At 41.1% G+C, this 15,029-nt stretch overlaps 1 long non-coding RNA gene across 1 annotated transcript in view; it reads right to left on the reverse strand.

Moving 5' to 3' along the window:
* LOC123369949 overlaps positions 1–3,603 on the reverse strand; it is a 57,139-nt gene extending 53,536 nt beyond the window's left edge. The window contains exons 1-3 of the long non-coding RNA XR_006579214.1: positions 3,472–3,603; positions 2,959–3,034; positions 572–633 (exon numbers count right to left, since the gene is read on the reverse strand). This is a non-coding gene — a long non-coding RNA (uncharacterized LOC123369949). The remainder of the gene's footprint in view (positions 1–571; positions 634–2,958; positions 3,035–3,471) is intronic.
* Between the last annotated feature and the right edge of the window lie 11,426 nt (positions 3,604–15,029).

The following is a 15,029-nucleotide window of genomic DNA, read 5'->3' on the forward strand; positions in this document are numbered from 1 at the left end:
AGACAAGGATCACAAGACTTCATGTGAGCTTGCTCTCTCTTTGCATTCCTTAAGTACTAAGGTAAGAGAGGCCTGGCATGCTGTTTACATGTAAGAGGTTTCATGCATTCTTCTCCCGTTCCAATAGTCTGTGAACCAGTGGGTATGATTTATATCATACTTTGAGTTACAGGAGTTTAAAAAGTCATGAGAAATTCAATTTATCTGGATTGGGGACCCAAGAACATGACAACTATTACACATACATGAGTTGCCGGGGAGTAAGGTTGTTTGTTTTAATATAATTTTAAGAAAAATTCTTCCTGAGAAAACTTGTATGCCAAGTTTCAGGAGTCCCAATAATGTTTTTTTTAATGGAGTGCTGCTATAATTTTAACTGAGGTGACAATGAAGAACACATATTCCTTCCATCTGGTACCATACACTTGAAGACACTACTGATAGTTCTCAAAAGTTGTGAACTGAAATGGTTGTCTAGCTATATATTTAAAATAATTAAGTCATCATTAATTCAGTAAGTGCCATAATAGACTTTATAAGAATTACAAAAGAATTATTTTTAGAGATGTACCATCAATATTGATAGTTGTCTAACCAGGTGGTGTCCTTTTCATGCACTGGTTTCAACGTTTTCTGAAAATACATGGTAACAAAATGCACAAGTGAACAAAGTTATCCTACTTAATTCTTTGACACTACAAGTTGGGAATTTCCTGACATGCCAAACTAATTAAAAATGCATTAGCGCTGACATAGGACCTTCCAATTCACCTGGCACCAAGGGGTTAATCACACACACTTAATATCCTATCTCAAACAGCAATAATTGTAGCAAGGAGCAAGCTTTTATGGTAACCTTAGTAAGATAGTGCTGCTTCTTCAGAACACAACAGTAAAAAAGCCATGCAAATGGAGATGAATGGAGCACAAGCCACTGAGGTAATTAAAAATGTATTTTCCATCTCCTAGTAATTGAATTGTGTACAAGCTGCAAGTTAATGAGGTCATCTACCCTCGAGCACTGACAGGAAAGCAGGAATAATTATCTTTCAATTTTTTCTTATGTAGCAATTAATTTTAACCATTCGCCTGCACCCCACTCCCACTTCACTCATTCCAGTCAGTCAAAGTCATAGCTAAGCTGAATTGACAAGCAATTGATATGGTAGCGGCACAAAGCTGCTGAGGCGGGTAAGGTAATCAAGGGGCTGCAGCTGTTGAGGGCTAAGCGCTTCCAGGTGAATGTCACCTGAGATTTTGCATTCTGCCACTCGGAGGACTAGGGACATACAGTGGTGGCTGACAGCACATCTGGTGCCAGGTGGGCAGGGATGGGACATTGCTGATTCGGGAAGGGAACAGAAGGATGGACTAGGATTGATGAATGGACAAGACTCTGAATCAAAATGTCTTTTTTTTTTTTTAAGGCTCAGCTACTAGTGTACACAGTATCCTCTTAGAAAATCTCATGTCTTTGGCTTCAAATGAAAATTCAGGAACATCCACTAAACTCAAACTCTGCTTCTTCTGGAATTATGTAATATGGCTCTATAACGTAAGATCACTTTAAAAGAAAAAGTGGATGCAGACTTAGAAGTGAAGTTGGGTAGGTTGAACCTGTGAAGTGCCTCAGCTCAAAAGCTCTGAGTGTGCATGTGCATGCCTGCTCGCACACACACTTGGAACTGGCTTAGCAAGCTGTGAAGTTATTATTTTCCTCCCATGCCGCCTCCATTGATTACAATGATCATTTTTGTTCACTACAAAGATGGAGACTGAGGTTTTCTTCCAATGATTATAACACTAACAGGTGTACAAAGTTATCTAATTCAAATGTTTCACTGAAGTTATTGGAACTATATGTAGGAAACTAAGTTTTAGAGCAAAAAGCATACAACCTAAATGTATTCTTGTTAATGCAATTCCCTTCTTTGCTCTGAAAACACATTATTGGAAACATTTTCAGCACATTGCAAGAAGTGGTGCATGACTCTTATTCATTAGCTGAGTTCTGCCCATAATTCTCTGCAAACCAGAATGACAATTTACCACTACTTTACAGTTCCTGTATTTAGCACTCACAGCTTGCATTAACTCATATTTCTTCTATAACTTTCACTTATTTTGTTTTGATTTATTACTACATGAATTAATCTTTTATGGCTTTTCACTTCATGAGTTATCCAAGTGCTCAGGTGTTGATCACTTTGCTCCATCACATTCTCAAAAATGATAACTAGAGGTGAAATTTCTTTTCACATTAAGACAATGGGCTACATTTTGTTCTCACTGTCCTAAATGCAGAGCAACTTTATCAAAGTTAGTGAAGCTATTTTGGATTTACAGTTGTGGAATAGGAAAAAAAGGGCCCTTTTTAGTTGGACATGAAAACTACAGCCCAGTTGTTGGTTTTTCTTTTGCACCCACAAGGCCCGATCCAAGTTTTACTGAAATACACTTCAATGGTAATTGCCTCATGCCCTCAGTAATTTGCAGTAACTTTATTTACAGGTGCAAGGCTGTGCTTTTTAAAGTGAAGTTTGGTGAAGAACGTGACAGCAGACTCAAGAGCAGCAGTTTGACCCCAAAAGCTCAGTTTGATTAGGAATGCAACTTTGTGCTTAGTAATTTGGATCAAATTCAAATTGAGTGTATAATTACTGAAAAAGGTCAAGGTGGCTTCGGTTTAGTACCCTACATTCAAACATTATTTTTCCTTGGGTGCTGTTAGAAGCTAATGGCACTGGGAAATTCTTATCCCAGATAAGGTAAGTATAAAAGGCATGGAAATGGAGCCAGTTTTCCCTGGAAGTGAGACAGAATTCTTCTTTTTAGTGGGATACTCCACCTTTCCGCCACCACTCTCTGGTGGTTTCTGCTGCTTATGGAGATGTGCATAGCACATAATTGCAGCATATGATTAGCATTATAGTGCAGATCTAAAGAAAACAGTCTCACAATGAGGAGCAGAAAGATTCTGTGACACCTGCTGCTTCTTCCGCTCTTGCTTCTTCCTTAATGGTAGAGCTGCACCCTAATGTCAAATGATGACAAGAGGGTCACACCTTTGTGATTCACAAATTTAAACTAAGAAAACTAACTTCTGTTTAATGTGTTTAGCCCATCAGAGGCAAACACTCTAGGGCAGTCATGAAAGAAAATCAGCTTTTGTTTGGGACTGTAAGAGGAAGCTTGCACCCAAAGCAGCACACGCTGTCTAACTATCTTGCAATCGGGTGCCATCCTGAGATAGTTACTAGCAGAATGTCAGTAATGACAAGCATAAATAGAAAGATCTCTGACACAGTTTTACAAAGATAAGCACATTCTCAAAACTAGTTCTCATCACTTGTATTAACCACATTCTAAAATACTATACACGTGGACATGGTGGAAAGACATGTATTGTACTACAAAGACAAAGTCATTCTTAGTAGTTAGTTAAGTGTTGTCAGTCAACTCTAACCATACCTTAGCCAGCTCTCTCTCTGTAATGGCAGATTAAACTTGGCAGATTTGATGAGGCATGATATACTCTATGTAGTTTCCACTCTTCCTGAAACAGCTTCTTGCAATGCTGGGCATGTTCTCCCCTCCAGATCTACTTCAAAAACCCAGAATAAAAAAAAAAAGATCAGTTCCTATGTCCTCTAGAGTCTCTGCTAGTTTCCTTGGAGACTAAAAGTGCAGGAATGTCTATACAAACTAAGAAATTTACTTTAGCGTCTCCTGTGTCTGCAGTAAAACTAATACAGCAGTGCAAAAACATAGGGCCAGTGAACAAGCATCTGAATCTGCAGAAAGATCCCATTGTTTTATCTAATCTAGGCTCCATCAAAAAACTGCAAGGACAAGACAAGAAAAGTTAGATCTTCTGATGGGAGTCATGCAGAGATTTTTCGGTTTGCATAGAATAGGCACAGTCTGAGAGATGAGAGTAGGACCAACTCAAGAAAATTATTGCCACCAAAGCTGAGGCCCATGCTGATTTACACCAGCTGAGGATACAGCCTTTCATATTTATCTTCAGAAACTCCACTTTACACATACTGTAGGCTGAAGACCTCAGACTAACCTGTTTCACCATCACAGAGAACATGCCTCTAGATGTATTGCATTTCCCTTTTTGGTTAATGACTTCAAATAACTAATATTTGTGGTGGTTGTTACAGAAGCAAATCTCTGATGAATGGTAGGTGCCTTTACTGGTACAGAATTAAGTTTGTTTTTTAAGTATCTTACACTGGTATGTTTACATAAGAGACGGTATGAACAGTATCTGAGGATGTATCTTCTTTTCTATCCTTTGAAATGTTTAGTTTTTTTAACTGAAACATTACTTAGCGTTTATACATTGTAGCAACATTTATGTTAACTTTTTTTTCAGTTAATCTCTTTGTTAAAAATACTGGCTCATTTTGAACCTTAGGCATTCCACACTAACTAATCCAGGTACTTCAGATCACAGATAACTACGATATAAACCTAACATGCACATGAGGAACTAGCTGAGGCTAGAAACATTGTCCAGCTTCAGAAAGAAAACACTTCACTTCCCGTGCTAAATAATTCTACGAGCTAGAGCAAGCTGATGATCCCTATAGCCTATTTGAGTCAACCTCTAGAGGGCAAGATCACAGACAGACAGACACAGTTAATCTGTTACCAAGTCACTCTATATTCAGGAGAATAAAGCAAATGCAACTCTCTTCATGCTGTGCAAAACACAACCACATAAGCTAAGGGGAAATCTCTCCTGTAGTGCTGAAGTATAAAAGTCTCTAAACTGCAACCAGCCACCAGAGGGCAAATTGCTCATAATACGCTAGAACAATTACAATTCGATATTAAAAGTGTTAATAATTCTGTTTAAATACAATCTACTCTCTTCAATTACAGTCTGTGCACAAGATGTGAGGTGATTGGACTATGTGGAAAGTTTGAAGCGGTACTAATAAGCCATTTTTTAGCTACAGTAACACAAAGAAACAGACACGTCAAAATGCAAATCAGGGTGTGTGTTTTTTTTAATGATGCTGGGTGCAACCCCATAACTATATAGGGACTAGTGTTTTGTTAATTCTATTTTTGCTTAACAAGGGATATTGCAATATTCCTATTTCTTTTGTTTGCCTCTTCTGTGTGTGCACACTGTATTTTCCTATTTAATTTTCTCTTCACTATTGTATATAGTTACTGTGTTTCACACATGTGACACCTATAACATAAGACACTAACAGAAGTGACTTAGCCAACTGGCTATCCAACCCTTTATTATATTGGTACTGTGGTAGCATCTAAGGGCCCCAGCCATAAAACACAGTCCCATTGTGCTGTAAAACTACATAATAAACAATGGTCCTTGCCCAAAAGAACTTAATAGTCTACATTTTATTTTAAATTAAAACTTTACATTAAACTTTAACTTCAACCTATCTAGTACCAAACTACTCTCATCCAACTTATAGTCTTGCTATTGACTTTCCAGCTAACGTAGATGAAGCTTTTAATTATTAAATAAATGAGATATTTTCCAAATTATGCTCCTGAGCAAATGATGTTATGACATTTAGTTTCTAATGCAATTTTATCTAGGAAATAATGCCCTTCATGGTGGCATTAATTAATTTTATCATACTTATGGGACAATTTAGGGCCCAATCCTGCAAACATTACTCATGAGAATAGTCCAAGATCAACGGGACGACTTGCAGGAGTAAAGTTATGTAAGTATCTGCAGAATGGGATCCTTTTCATTTCAGAATAGCTTGTTTCAGAAATGTGTGTATTCAGGAAAGATTTTTAAGCTCTACAATTAGTTTTGTTTATCTAAAAAGCTCATCTATCAGTCATCCATTTAATTATTGTACAACCTCACCTTGATATGGCTTTAGTACATGGTGAGAAACTTGCACAGGTACACTGCACATATTGCTCCAGGTGCTTTTATCCCCCCGGAAGGATAACTGGGGCATCAGCATTAACTAGATTAAAATCTTTTCAAATATTTAACATTTAAAAATTGCAGAAAAACAAATGTATTTTATTGAAATGCACCAACTCTCAGGAAGATGTTGACCGCTTTCACCATCACGGCATGAACATGTAGAAGATGCCACATGGAAATTCCAGGCTCATAAGGAGCCTAGAAACTCACACACCCTTACCGGCTCCAAGCCAGTCTTTAGAGTATCCTTGTAGGTCACCGTACACACAAAGTGGCATTGTGAGTGACTCTCTTCCATGCCAGGGGAAAGACACAGTGATGCTAATGATATGAAAAACATGAAGATCAGATTGAGGCCCCAGAACCAAAGGGCAGAGAACAAAAATCAGAGACCCAGACTTCATGAGACGTCGCCTCGCTGTGGTCCCGCGCCCGCAACACCACCCGCCGACTGGGAAAGCGACTGGGCTGCTGCTGGGTATGGAGCGAAGATCGGCGAGAGCCAGGAGTCCTGGTACCACGGATCGGGATGGAAGACAACACCATCGTCAGCCCTGGAGCCAGAGGCATGCTGGAGAAGACCCTGAAGGCCGCCATCCACGCGCTCTACGTGGACACCCTGAGGAAAAAACCCGACCAGGGCAAGGCCTTCGAGGTGACCAGCAAGTGGGACTCCAGCAACCACTTCCTCCCCGCAGGCAGCTTCACCCGATTCGCCGACTGGCGGTTCATACACCGCGCCCGGCTGAACTGCGTCCCTCTCAACGGAGCCGTCCGCCACGGGAACCCCGACAAACGCTGCCGGAAGTGTGGCTACGCCATGGAGACCTTGCCCCACGTCCTATGCAGCTGCAAGCCCCACGCCAGAGCCTGGCAGCTGCGCCACAACGCCGTCCAGGACCGCCTGGTGAAGGCCATCGCCCCGCACCTGGGAAAGATCGCCGTCAACCGCGCCATTCCCGGCACCGACAGCCCGCTGCGCCCGAACATCGTCGTCACGGACGAGGATCGGAAAAAGATCATCCTTGTCGACGTGATGATCCCGTTTGAAAACAGGACCCCGGCCTTCCGCGAGGCCCGAGCCCGCAAGCTCGAGAAATACGCCCCCTTGGCGGACCTCCTGCGGTCAAAGGGCTACGAGGTCCACACCGACGCTCTGATCGTGGGGGCCCTGGGCGCCTGGGACCCTTGCAATGAGCGCGTGCTTCGGACCTGTGGGGTGGGCCGTCGCTACGCGCAACTCATGAGACGCCTGATGGTCTCGGACACTATTCGCTGGTCCAGAGACATTTACACGGAGCACATCACCGGCCACCGCCAATACCAAGAGTGAGCGGGCATGACTCCGTGCACTCGAAGGGGGGACGAGACCCATGGACCCCCCCGTTGGACTCTATCCCCTAAGCCCTGAACCCACCAAACCGTACTCCACCATGTGAGGGTCGTCCTAACCCCATTACTCAGCCCGCTTATTCATGCCCATGACTATCTGTAACCTGTTTGTATGAGAGATGTACCCTCACTGTTTACTGACTGTATCTTGAATTCACCCACCGTATACCCCGCATTGGGGACATGACAGACTGTGTATATGTATATGCTGCCTAACACCAAAACATTAACATCCCCCCACAACCTGTATGTAACCCCCAATGACATATTAACTGATGCTTCAAACACTTTGTATCGTTTATTTTAAATATTCTCTTGTGATAGCAACAAGGCAGGACTCAGCTGTAATGAATACAATAGTAACTCTTTACTAAAGCTGCTGGACATGTACAGACCTTGTGATTCTCCCTGGCTCTCTAGTTTCCAGAGTGACTAAAATACACTCTTTGCTATTTGGTGTCATTACATGGGATCGCCTTAAACCTTGAACTAAACAGCTATAGAATGGGCTGCTGACTACACTACTCTGGAGTAAGAACAGCCATTTCCATTCAATGTTGTCCAGTTTTTTATTTTCAAGCTATTATAATTCCAAGACATTTCCATTCACCAGCTGGCTCATCATTAATTTTACCTCCATTCCCCTCCCTCCCCCCGATAACATACAAAACTTAGGGGATGTGCAGTAGTAAATGCAACAACAGAATGATTTGCAATAGATGATCAGGCAGCAATCTATGAAAACAGTGTGAGTTTTTGTCTAAAGCAATTGGAGAGCTGTGTTTCCTCTAGCCTCCATGATTAAATCACTACATATTAGTTCCAGCAAAAGTCATTTTCCCTTAAATTGAAAAGCACAATGTAATGGAATTTCATCAAGAATTTCTAAATGACTTTGTACCTTACTATATTCAGACTTGACTAGAGACCACATACAGTCAGTCAGAACAGACTTAATATTCTATTAAGGCTTCTGTACAGGCTTAGTCCTTTGCTAGTGTCTCATAACTTCTAGGCAAATTTTTCCCCTTTATATTGTTGCCTTGAGCCATGAATTTAGCATCAAGAATTACTTAGATTTTGGTAACAGAGTCATTTCTTTATAATTCCTGTACTCCTCACCCAAAATATTCTTACTTTCCTTCCCAAGACTTTACTGTTTATCTCCTGGTAATTCTCTGATAAAATAAAAGTGATTTTAGTTGGTACTGTACCTTTCCATCTCCGTGCCTGATATCTAGCATAGAGCCTGTATTACCGATCAAATCACATTTGCTCAACATGACTGCCCCTTGCAACTCTGATCAATGTAAGTGCTATGTTACACACTTCTACTTTGTGTGTTTAGATAAACTAAAGAATTTAGTAGCCAATCTTTAAAAATATTACATTGTTCTTTTCTCTTAAAGATATATAATATAATGTGGTATTTACAGTACCTGAATGGCTTGCTGCTTTTCCCTGACATGATTTCTCTATATGCTTATTCGCAGATAACTCAGTAGCGTCAATATATTATTTCATATGGAGTGAACTCCATCAAAAGTGGTTATAAGACTTACTGGAGGATTGCACAGGATAATTTGCCATATCCGTCTCATAACCCATGTTATGCTTTTATCATAAGATTCCTGATAGAGGAGATGAAAAACTGAACTTGCAGTTGAGCAGGGTACAAGGCAGGCATCACAGAAGTTAAAAGGCTTTCAGTGAGACCACCGAACTTCTTCAGCAGCAGTCATGTTCTGGACTATAATTATTTCATTAATATAACTGGCATCTGATCCAGAAATGTGCCAAGGGCCCCTCAACATCCACTGAGCACTATGCAGGATCAGACCATGGATGATTAGAACAGACCTGCAGCACATCATAGAACAAGTTCTCATAAAAACAGACTGAGAAAAGACCAGGCTGGTAAGACATCCCAAACACCTTTATTCCCCCTCTCCCCAATGATACTTCCATATACCTACATTTCTTCTATGTTGGATGGATAACTGGTAAAGGAGAAGGGATAGTTCAGTCTCTGTGGACTTTCATTTTTTATCTCTATGAAAATTTCTGCCCCGAGATCTAACTGATACTAATTGTGGTAGAGTTTTTTGTGATAGGAACACCTGATCAGTAGCAGACTGACTGCTACACTGAACAACAGTCAGAAGGGAATAGAGTCCTGGGTTAGATTTGAATTGGAACACAAGAGAGAATTGCTCCTGTGCACTAACGAAACTTCTGAAATCCCCCAACAAAGAAAGCAACTAACTCTTTCCGGTTCAGAATCATTACTGGGTTATTGTCAGGGTATATCTAGGAACTGAAAACCTCTTTGTAACTCATGAAACCTACAATCCATGACACCACAATCAACCCAACACCTATTTTGCTAAAAATACACACACTAAATTAAATAGTAAAAATGTAACAAGAGAAGTTAGAACAAATCTTCCTTGTTTTTCTTCCTTCCCTCTATTTTATGTGGCATAAACCAGCCTGCAATAATCAACCAGAGCCATTTAGTGTATAGTAGTCTAGTCTTGCTGTGACTAATAGGATGATTGGTTGTATAGCTTCTTTATGGTTGTTCATTATATCACCCTTACATAAAGTAATTTAATTTCAGTGGGATAATTAGGGTATTTCTAATCTAACTGATAGTCTGAATGAAATGAGATTCTCGGAGGGAGATTTGTGTACCAGGAGACTGGTGACCTTTGGCCCCAATTTTCACACAAACTGACAGCCCTACTTTCAAGCCCTGCTGTACTGCATCTTCACAACTTGTGCAGATCTATGTGCTGTAGATAGCAACCTTAAATGAGGTTCCTTTATCCTAAAGAAATCCCATTATTAAAGGAAACCATAAGATCTTAACTGAATTATAAAAAAATAATATAGAGCATCATTCATTAACTAGAAATGCTGCACCCAAATCTCAAACACTATGCACTACACAAAGCACCCAGCTAAACACTCACTCTCAGGCAGTCCCTCACAAGTCAATTGCTAATATTCAACACTAGCATGGGCTTATCCGGTAATTATTTCATACATACGTCCATGAAAATCTGCTTTTTTCCAATTTCCCAGAAACAAACGTATGAAGTAGTATAAATGCATTTTCTATATCATTGGAAAACTGGATCAGTGCTATATTGCTACGTATGAGCTAAAAAAGGAGCAGGTTTCAGTATGTACACTGTAGCTGTCAAGCAGTACAGAATATCTGCTTGATTTTAACAAATAAAGTTCTCCACAGCTTCATTCCTACTTACATATTAGCTTTCAATTCCTCCTACTTCCTCTCTCATTCCCCTATGCTCCGCAAATGCCAATGTTGTAATCTCCTACAGTATTTGTATCTTTCTAATTCAGGGCCCAATCTAGCTCCCACGGAAGTAAAAAAGAGTATTTACTTCAATGGGAGTTGGATTGCACCCTTAAAGGCAAGTCCTCTTTACTTTACATAAGTACTTCCACTGGCTTCAAAGGCCCTACACTACTCACATGAAACTGGATTTGGCCCTTCGATTGCAAGCTCCCTGATCAGGGACCTTGTCTTCTTTAATCTTTCTAAACCACCATGCACATTTGTGCAGTTCATCCCTAAATCTCTGAAAAATATACTCCCTTTGATAAATAACCAGCAGTCCAATAGCAGAGTTTATAATCTGAATAGTCATTTTAGAGGTCACACAAAAGGCTTTACAAACAGGAAAAAAAATCTTTATCCAATTTTTTTTTTTAGTTTTTAAGTATTTGGATTACTTAACACAGCCAGGAATTAACTACAGGTTATGTTGTCTTTCCGACTATTTTGTACCAAAGCACCACAAACAGCGGCAGCAAGGAGCTGAGAACATTCAAATTTACTTCAGTGAGACCAGGATTTCACCCATACAGTATAATTAATTTATACACAATAAAAACCAATTCAAATATTCAATAGATGGCATCATGTGACTATATACTTTTTAAATGTAGTTATTTACTACTTTCCTTCCCTGTTTCACCAAAATTAAGAATTTAAACAGACAATATATGCAGTTCTTCTCTAGCAGAGAAACTTTAACATTTAAGGTTAGGGGTTGGGAAAGTACATATGTTGATATTTAAGTATTTAAATGTTATGTTCAGATGTCAATATAAACAGTAGATTTCATACAGCAGACTTTTTTTCTCTACAATGAGCACCTTCTTAACACAGATGATTTAAAAATATATGCTTAAAAAACTCTAGCAAACTGCTACATGTTACAGTTACCTGAAGACTCCATCTTCAATCTGAAACCATAAGAAAATCAGTGAAGGATAAAATAGAGATGGAGATTCCCATTTGTAACTCATGTTGCTAAAAAAAATTATTAAAAAGACAAAAACTGCCAATTTAAAAAGAACCTAGCTTAATTTTTAACCTTCACTCAGAATTTCTTGGCTTAATGTTATTCAATAATAATTATTTGTGTTTTTATTTTCTTCACTGCTGCTTGTATATTCTATAATGTCAGACCTTTTCCCTGGGAATTCGTTGTTAGCAAGTCACTAACCTGAAAGACGGTAATGGCTCCTTTGCAGCAGTAGCAGTCTTGTCAAGGCCTATTTAGGAGACTCTTTAGTTCATGGTTCACTGACCTGATAAACTGAAGAAGCCATTATAGTTTAATGGGCCAACATAGATCTCTCATATGAGAAGTAGAGGGTGTATACTAAAGATGCAGGGACATTTTCTGCTTTTGGACACAACACAAAGTTAAGTCTAAAATTAGTTTTTGGAAAGAAGAAAAGAAAGTGCTGATCAAAAAGCAGTTTAAAAAGTAAAGAAATGGTTTACAATGTATTTTTATCGATGGCCTTACAGGATGGTTTTCTGAAGGTCTGTCAAAATATTCCTGGCGGTCAAAGTGAAAAATATAAGAATGAGCTTCATGGATTCAAGGTTGAAAAACTGTTTCACTATGGTACTATGACAGGGTGTAGCAACCCCACACCGGGCCAATGGGGCCTGATCTATCCCCGTGGGCTCAGGAGACCATGCCCCCTCGCTCCTGCTGCGCATGCTCCAGGCGGAAGGGAGAGATAAAAGGAGGCAGCCCAGCCCAGTCTGGGCTACCTGAGGAGGAGGAAGGACATGTGCTGGAGTCCTACAGAGGAACCTGTGATGCTCCAGGTTGCTGGGAATGTGGACCTGGACTACACTGCAGCCAACCTGCCGATTGTGAAGACTGACTGGGATGCCGAGCCGCTGCCAGCCGAGTGTCCCTGCCAGCAGGTATATAGGATCTTGGGGAGCAATTACCACATGGGTGGGGTGCCAATTAATTTCTTTATTAAAGGAAAAAGGAAGTGATGAGAATTTAACAATTAAATACGATGGGATGGGGTGTATAGGGTGTTTACAATAGACAATGATGGTGGGGAGTTTCTTATTGAACAGTGTAGGGAGTTCTAACAGTGGGGTACAGTAAGTGGGGTTTAGCACAATGGGATACAGTACAGTTAATAAGCAACTTAACTTTATATAGGAACAGCTCTAGATACAGTGTGGAATGTAAAACATGCCAAAAGGAAATGCAAAATAAAATAGTAGCTTCTATATAGAATGGTCAACAATCTTAGATAGAATGTATTAAGTGGTTGGTGGCCTTATACACAATGTAACACAATAGCAAATACAAAGTATATCAGAAAGGTGGAAGTAAAATGTGAATCACAGTGCAGTAATACAATATGAGTGATAAGTGAAATTATGCAGTGTAGACTTAATTTGTGAGGCTGTGATAGCAAGAGTATACCCAAAGGCTGGGTCAAGAAACAGGAGGGGGGGGGAAATGATAGTGGCAACTGATGAGAGATGCAGCTGCAGGCAGCGAGAGACTCTGAAGCCCTGCGAGGTAAGGACAACAGAGCAGTGTGTGTGGGGGCGGGGATTTGGGAAGTTCAGATGGTGATGCAGACACAGGGGAAAAAGGCAGCAGGGGGTTTGGGAAGTTCAGAGGTGATGCAGACACAGGGGGAAAAGGCAGCAGGGGGGTTTGGGAAGTTCAGAGGGGGAGATTGGAGCAGCAAGAACCTTATCTATCCTCTAACTTAATTAAACTTACATAAAAAGACAAGCAGCTTCTACAAAGTAACAAAACAGGTGTACAGAATACAATCCGGCAATGACTTTTTAAATCTATCTTAACCAGTGATTAGGCAAAACAACAAATATCACAATTCTAAGCAAACTACAACAAGCAGCTATATGGAGCAACAAAACAACGAACTATAGCAAGGCAGGTGAGACTTACAAGCTTTATAATCTTAACAAACTATGACTTATTAAACTAAAGAAACAAAACCTATGGTGCACCTTATGCTATGGGGAAGTTACAGAGGGCAGAGCGGTATGTGCCCAGAATACAGCTCCCGAGGCAGCCCCCAAGGAAGCCAAGGGAGGTGGCTGCAGCAGTGGATACAGCTGAAACAGTGAGTCCAAGGCAAAGCCCACAGAAGCAGAGCTTAGCAGCAGCACAAACTTACTTTTAGTGGCAGAGTGCCACGGAGTTTAAGAGAGAGGTTTTAAAACACAGACCAAGGTTTAGCTTGAGTCTGTGTGCTGGGGAGACAGAGCCAGCAGCTAAAATAATAAAATAAAAGTACAGAAAGTTTCACAGAGGGATTCTTACCAGCCCCCAAGGCAGCAGCAGAGGCAGAAGCAGCAAGCACATCAGAAGGCTCGGTACAGTCTAGATAATCAGGAGATCTCTCAGGCAGCAATTCGTTCATTGGGGGGGGGTCAAAAAACGGGGGTACGCTCAAAAATAAAACGAGAGCGGAGAAAGGACCCCCAGAATCCCCTGGTTGATCAGACCAGGCAGCAATGCAGGAACCTTTCTAAAGTCTGTTCAGAAAATGTCTGTTTATAAAGGCAAACCTGGGCAGCTTCCCACCAGTAACTCTGATTGGCTCCCCCTCTTACAGGGAGGAGAGAAGGCTGCAGGCAGCCACAGGCATGTCTGGGCAAGTCCTGTGTAATAGGTGACTCAAAAGCACATGAGGTCTATGACTCATACCCAGGACCTTAAAAACACAATAGGCCTTGCAGCTCTGGACATTGCCTACCCTACACCAAGCCCAGGTTTTAACAAGGTGATAACAGGACCAACCCTTTGAACAGGGTAGTGGTCCCACTTAGCACAAGTGGCCATCCCTTTGAGAAGGGCAATGGCTCTTGTTAAACAACTTAAGGGGCCCTCCCCTTGAGAAGGGCAGAGGCCCTGGTAAACAACTTAACAGCCAGGGAGGGGCGGCCACAGAGGAGAACAAGAACAAAATGGAGTAAGGGGACAGCTTTAAGAAACAAAATGGAGCTGTAACAGACACCGAGGAGATGCCGAAACGAGCTTTATGGTAGGAAGTGACCCAGGGAATGTATTAGAAGCCCATGCTTGAACCCTTAACTGGTAATTTTCCAGCTTCATAGGGCTCTGTCTGGAACCTGGTGGAGTAGGGTGGGCTCGGATTCTTCTACCCTCTATCCCCCGCCGCACCTGCCACTAGACATGGCTACCAGGGGTCCTAACAAGAGACTGACCATTTGTTCTGCCCCACCCCAGGGGCTGCAGATTCTTTGTTTACTCTAACCAACCCGATGGGTCAGAGTCCCCAACTCCTATTGTTTGCCCAAGCCAGGAGGCTCAGGAAGCAT

Source organism: Mauremys mutica, chromosome 4 (genome assembly GCF_020497125.1).
Source record: "Mauremys mutica isolate MM-2020 ecotype Southern chromosome 4, ASM2049712v1, whole genome shotgun sequence".
Lineage (NCBI taxonomy): Eukaryota > Metazoa > Chordata > Testudines > Geoemydidae > Mauremys > Mauremys mutica.